The sequence below is a fragment of the Neoarius graeffei genome, chromosome 11, assembly GCF_027579695.1.
Source record: "Neoarius graeffei isolate fNeoGra1 chromosome 11, fNeoGra1.pri, whole genome shotgun sequence".
NCBI classification, from domain to species: domain Eukaryota; kingdom Metazoa; phylum Chordata; class Actinopteri; order Siluriformes; family Ariidae; genus Neoarius; species Neoarius graeffei.
Window position 1 is genome coordinate 35,994,093 of NC_083579.1, and position 6,566 is coordinate 36,000,658.

The window sequence follows — 6,566 nt, forward strand, 5'->3', positions numbered from 1 at the left end:
TTACAAGGGTGTCTTGTGTAATGTAATTTTTTGAGCCGGTTTAGAAAGACAGTACTATCCCAGATAGCAGAGGGTCGTTGATTCGACGTGGAATCATCGGCATGTTCTTCGACCTATACGCCGTCGAATCACCGTCGATCACCGACGTTGATTCAACACCGCTTTGCTCATACGAGTTTGCGTTGAAACGACGTTGAAAAGTGGCTGGTGGTCGACAGAGAATAGACCCCCTTTCACCCTTTATTCAACTACGTATTTCGGTCGATTTATAGTTGAATTTTCGGCAATGATTCATCCAACTTTACTTCCTGTTTTATGTACAACAGGAAGGCTACAAATTAAGCAAAACAGGCTAAATTAAACTAGCTAACAATAAAGCATCGGGGCTCTTGCCTAGGATGAACACACACATGCATACTTCAACCATGAAAGTGAAACTTAATTTATATCAATGTGCGTAGGCTACGTCCTGTTTAATGCACAACAGGATATAAAAATGCATGCAACAATGCACCTCTCCTAATGTTTGTCAAGCTATTTATGAGGCATAACTTTTAACATTTATAAGGAACAGAACACACTTGAACAAGTTCTTAGAAACATTTTATGATTTATTTATAATTGTGGCCTATTCCTCCTGCGGCGCAGACCTGTACATGGAAACAGAAAAACATAACCAAAATTAATTTGATGCAGCATTGATAAAGAAAGTCAGCAGTAGGCTATGGGTTTCTAAATGCCACCCTACCTCATTATTTGGACATGGGGGAAAAACTATATTTAAAATCCAAAGAGGGATGGAGGGAGGAAAATTAAAACAAAAGAAAGAAATGAAATATAGAGTAGAGAATATTTGATAAAATTAAGGATGTTTTTATTCAGTAAACATTTAAAAAAATGTTCTACAACACTTTAGCCTAGTGACTTACCAGTAACAAAATAGACTTGAAGTATTCAGATCCGCTCTGCATAAAGCAGCTAAATCCTCTCTCTGTCTCCCGGCAGAAAGCTCCTTGGTTTGCTTGTGTCTCAATCACAGCTGGTATTCTGTAGAAAGACTTCTTTTCCCCTTTCCCATCAGCTTTGTTAGAACCCTAACACAGCACAAAAGTTTACCATTGTAGGTTTATGATGAACCAAGTGCCTCGTGGGTTCACATACCGCGCGCTGCCTTTATTTCCCCCTAATCACGAGTTTGTTGGTCTTCCAATGTGGCGCAGGGTTTGTTTACTTCCGGTTTCGGGTGACGTCAGTGAAAGGGGTCTAATGGGGGCATTACCGCCACCCACTGGATTGGGGTGTAAAGCAGTCTGAACAAAACGTGTAAACATAAACATAGGAGAAATGAACCCGTTTTTCTAACTCGTCCTCACTTAGTCTACTTTTCTTTTTTGATTAGTCTGGATTTGATATTGTAAATTTAAATGTGAATCAATGTATATTCATCGGACATGAACAAATGAATAAATCTTGAGTAATCTTGAGGCGTGTGTGTCCGGGGCGCGGTGTCGCGGGGGGGGGGATCGAACGAACCCTCCGATCCCCCCTGGCTACGGGCCAGATCCTACCAGTGTTGAAAACTGGCCGGCAAAAGTGACGATGGTTCAACGTCGTATATTCAACCTTCTCTGACGGTCGACAGATCAACCTTTACCCACGTTGATTCAACGGTGATAAATCGACCCTCTCAGACGGCGGAGAAATCGACGTTTCACGGCGCCGTTTCAACGTTGATTTTCTGACGTACGACGGAAACCGACCATTCTGACCAAAACTCTACGTCGTTTCAACGACCCTCTGCTATCGGGGATCTCATTTCAATATTTTATTGTCCTGACACCCACACACAATTGCATTAGTTTGCTATATTTATTTGTTGAAGAGCATGATGAAATTATGTTGTATTTTTCAGCATGAATTTATGATATTATACTTAGGGGGTATTCTGACACTAGGCTCCATTAAGCTGAGCCTAAGAACACTTTTGAGTTTAAATGTTTAGAGGATCTTGTGTGTAACCATCTTCTGTTCTTCACCACTAATAGATATCATTGGAAAGGTATTTTGCAGGACAAACACAAACTCACCATTAAGTTCTAAAACCCTTAAATGTCATATGGTCAGAAATATGAGCAGGTCTGTTTTCTTTTGAAGATAATGGAAGGTATGTTTTAGCCAAAGAGAAGTCTGCACTGGGCAGCCAATCAGAAGTCTGTGTTCAACCAAAGAAAAGTCATTTTGCAATGATTGTCCATAGGAGCAGCCATTTTGTTTTGGGGCGGTTCTAGGGTTGGTCCTTTGTAGTGGGACAAAAAAAAAAAACTGTTGGCAGAAGTTCAGAGGTCTAGCAAAGCAGTGACTCTGCCTCCTGGTGCTCCTGTGTGAACCTGAGAAGAAGAAAGTGTCCACTGCACAGACTCTGGTTGCAGATTAGACAATATGGCAGAGGTATTCTGGGTTCGTTTCTATAGACTTGAACTGAACAAGAACACACTGACCATTTTTTATACAGTCGATGACATGGACCACGATCGATGAAAGGAAATGCAGCAATAACAACATGGCCACTTTTATCTCACCATAGTACATTCATTTAAAATGTGTAACTATGATGCTGGTGGCACGGTGGTGTAGTGGTTAGCACTGTTGCCTCACAGCAAGAAGTTTCTAGGTTCAAGCCCAGAATCTGATGGGGACCTTTCTGTGTGGAGTTTGCATGTTCTCCCCGTGTCTGTATGGGTTTCCTCCGGGTGCTCCGGTTTCCCCCACAGTCCAAAGACATGCAGATTAGGTTAATTGGTGGCTCTAAATTGACCGTAGGTGTGAATGTGAGTGTGAATGGTTGTTTGTCTCTGTGTGTCAGCCCTGCAATGATCTGGCGACTTGTCCAGGGTGTACCCCACCTCTCACCCATAGTCAGTATATAAGCTCCAGCTTGGGCCTGACCCTTTACGGATAAGCAGTTAAAGATAATGGATGGATGGAACTATGATGCTTGTGTTTTAGAAAAATAGTATGAAAACATTCCAAGATTTAGTGTGATGTTATTTCTCCGTCCTACTCTTTTGTCTCTAATGGGATTGCTGTTAAACTCGGATCGCCGATCTAAAAGTATCTGTCTCTCTTTCTCTTTCCATTGTGTTTTTTTACATTTTGTTCCCTACCCCCTTGTCTTTTAGTCTCCAGCTCTCCCAGTGGTCTTGCTTTCTCTCAGCCTTTTATTTTCGTCTCTCCTCTCAAAAGCTGGATTTTCATTTCCCCGCGGCAGATCCATCGCAATCGTCTTTCTCTCTCTGCTCGTTCTCCTGCAGCGCCTTTGACTTATTACCCACAATCCCCACCTGCAGAAGCCTGATGTTCTCACTTCATCTCTATCCTGTGTGATCCAATCAATATTCTTCCGCAAATAGGGGTGACTGCCTGGCGATCCCACACAAGGAGCGATTTTTCTTTCTCTCTGACAGGCTCCTAGAAGTGCGGCGACATTCTGCACCCAGATTTAATGGTCATTTAATAAAAAATAGTGTCCGTTTTCTGAAATGGTGAATTCCACGTGTGAAAGAATAGCAATATAAAGTCGCTTAGTACAGAGCATGATTAGAACAGAGCAGGTTAGACCAGATGTGATTCTTCTCCATCAACTTTCAAAGTAAATATGTGTAGGAGTAAAATTACAATACAATCTAATGCTAAAGTGTTCATTATCTTGTCTTTCTGAAAAAAATCATTAAATGTTCCAGATGAAGAACCCTAAACAACTGGGTTCCCTGTTTCCAAGTAGAACCCTTTTAGAAAGCTGAAATGTTATACAGCCAAAGAATCACTGTGAAACACTTTTTTTTTCTTGGGGTCGTATTTAGTCTCAACAACTTAAATCCATAAGTCGTATCATTATTTAAGTTAGGAAAGTTCCTGGTATTCAGAGTTGGGCTATGCAGCTGTTTAAGTGGACTTTTCCGAGCTCTGCATTGAGATTATTAAGATCACCTGTGTGTAATTCACTCATGAGCAACATTGGCAGACTTTTTTTTCTCAGTAGATGCATCCAAGATGGAGCTTTACAACAATGTCCTGGCTGTCAAATGTAATACAATGGAACATAAAAGCAAGAGACAATTTAAAAAGAGAGGAAAAAAAAAAACACCAACAGACCCGTTGAACTGATGTCACACGTTAGCAACAGCTGCTACCCTTGTCCTGAGGGACAAGTGAACTTTGTTTACTTACTGAAGACAAGTGATATTGAAGATGTCAGACATTTGTAGTTCAAAGAAAACTACAGTTAAAAAAAGCTTTACTACTGGATTACTTGGCTAATCTTAGTCAGAAAGAAGCAAAGGATAGATTTACGGGGAAATTAGAGTTTATTAGTGGTTATGATCCATACAAAATTCTTCAAAATGATTGGAGTGATGATGTAGATTTGTGGCCTAGTGTTACCTACATAGATGTTGGAATAGACCTTCTCACTCAGTTTTAATTTAAAAAAAAAAATCTTAAAAACTTACCATTTGCTGGAAGAGAGGATTGAGAATTGAGCGGCTGTGGTTTGTTTACATTTCATATTAATCACCTCACCTGGGACGGAGTCGGGGGGGGGTGTTTTCTGTCAGGTTTCTTTGTTTCTTGGTTAACAATATTACTGGAAAATGGCTGGATCAATTTTCATGAAACGTTCAGGATAGATGGGCATTAGTCTCAAATAGACCCTCCAACATTTTGAGGGTCATCTGGTTAAGGTCACCAAAAAAGGTCAAAATTGTTTTTGTTGTGGCTACTGCCTCATATAGAGGCGCTAGCCACTATGTCATCATGCTGTAAGAATGTAAGAGTATAACAATCATGCATTGCGCATGCGTATATACATGTTCTGAATAAAATGGCTGGTGAGTGTACAACCCCGATTCCCAAAAAGTTGGGACAAAGTACAAATTGTAAATAAAAACGGAATGCAATAATTTACAAATCTCAAAAACTGATATTGTATTCACAATAGAACATAGACAACATATCAAATGTCGAAAGTGAGACATTTTGAAATTTCATGCCAAATATTGGCTCATTTGAAATTTCATGACAGCAACACATCTCAAAAAAGTTGGGACAGGGGCAATAAGAGGCTGGAAAAGTTAAAGGTACAAAAAAGGAACAGCTGGAGGACCATATTGCAACTCATTAGGTCAACTGGCAATAGGTCATTAACATGACTGGGTATAAAAAGAGCATCTTGGAGTGGCAGCAGCTCTCAGAAGTAAAGATGGGAAGAGGATCACCAATCCCCCTAATTCTGCGCCGACAAATAGTGGAGCAATATCAGAAAGGAGTTTGACAGTGTAAAATTGCAAAGAGTTTGAACATATCATCATCTACAGTGCATAATATCATCAAAAGATTCAGAGAATCTGGAAGAATCTCTGTGCGTAAGGGTCAAGGCTGGAAAACCATACTGGGTGCCCGTGATCTTCGGGCCCTTAGACGGCACTGCATCACATACAGGCATGCTTCTGTATTGGAAATCACAAAATGGGCTCAGGAATATTTACAGAGAACATTATCTGTGAACACAATTCACCGTGCCATCCGCTGTTGCCAGCTAAAACTTTATAGTTCAAAGAAGAAGCCATATCTAAACATGATCCAGAAGCGCAGACGTCTTCTCTGGGCCAAGGCTCATTTAAAATGGACTGTGGCAAAGTGGAAAATTGTTCTGTGGTCAGACGAATCAAAATTTGAAGTTCTTTATGGAAGTCAGGGACGCCATGTCGTTCGGACTAAAGAGGAGAAGGATGACCCAAGTTGTTATCAGCGCTCAGTTCAGAAGCCTGCATCTCTGATGTTATGGGGTTGCATTAGTGCGTGTGGCATGGGCAGCTTACACATCTGGAAAGACACCATCAATGCTGAAAGGTATATCCAGGTTGTAGAACAACATATGCTCCCATCCAGACGATGTCTCTTTCAGGGAAGACCTTGCATTTTCCAACATGACAAGGCCAAACCACATACTGCATCAATTACAGCATCATGGCTGCGTAGAAGAAGGGTCCGGGTACTGAACTGGCCAGCCTGCAGTCCAGATCTTTCACCCATAGAAAACATTTGGCGCATCATAAAACGGAAGATACGACAAAAAAGACCTAAGACAGTTGAGCAACTAGAATCCTACATTAGACAAGAATGGGTCAACATTCCTATCCCTAAACTTGAGCAACTTGTCTACTCAGTCCCCAGATGTTTACAGACTGTTGTAAAGAGAAAAGGGGATGTCCCGCAGTGGTAAACATGGCCTTGTCCCAACTTTTTTGAGATGTGTTGTTGTCATGAAATTTAAAATCACCTAATTTTTCTCTTTAAATGATACCTTTTCTCAGTTTAAACATTTGATATGTCATCAATGTTCTATTCTGAATAAAATATGGACTTTTGAAACTTCCACATCATTGCATTCCATTTTTATTTACAATTTGTACTTTGTCCCAACTTTTTTGGAATCAGGGTTGTATACAGTTTGGTTCACCATTCGAAATAAATGGACTAGACTAAAGAAATCGCTTTCTGACATGTTT

General features: G+C 40.6%; 1 long non-coding RNA gene across 1 annotated transcript; it reads right to left on the bottom strand.

The window, feature by feature from the left end:
- Positions 1-590: 590 nt before the first annotated feature.
- Positions 591-1,373, bottom strand: LOC132893818 (uncharacterized). Its single transcript, XR_009655595.1, has 2 exons — positions 930-1,373; positions 591-650 (listed from the first exon to the last, which is right to left on the bottom strand). It is a non-coding gene; the product is annotated as an uncharacterized LOC132893818 (long non-coding RNA).
- Between the last annotated feature and the right edge of the window lie 5,193 nt (positions 1,374-6,566).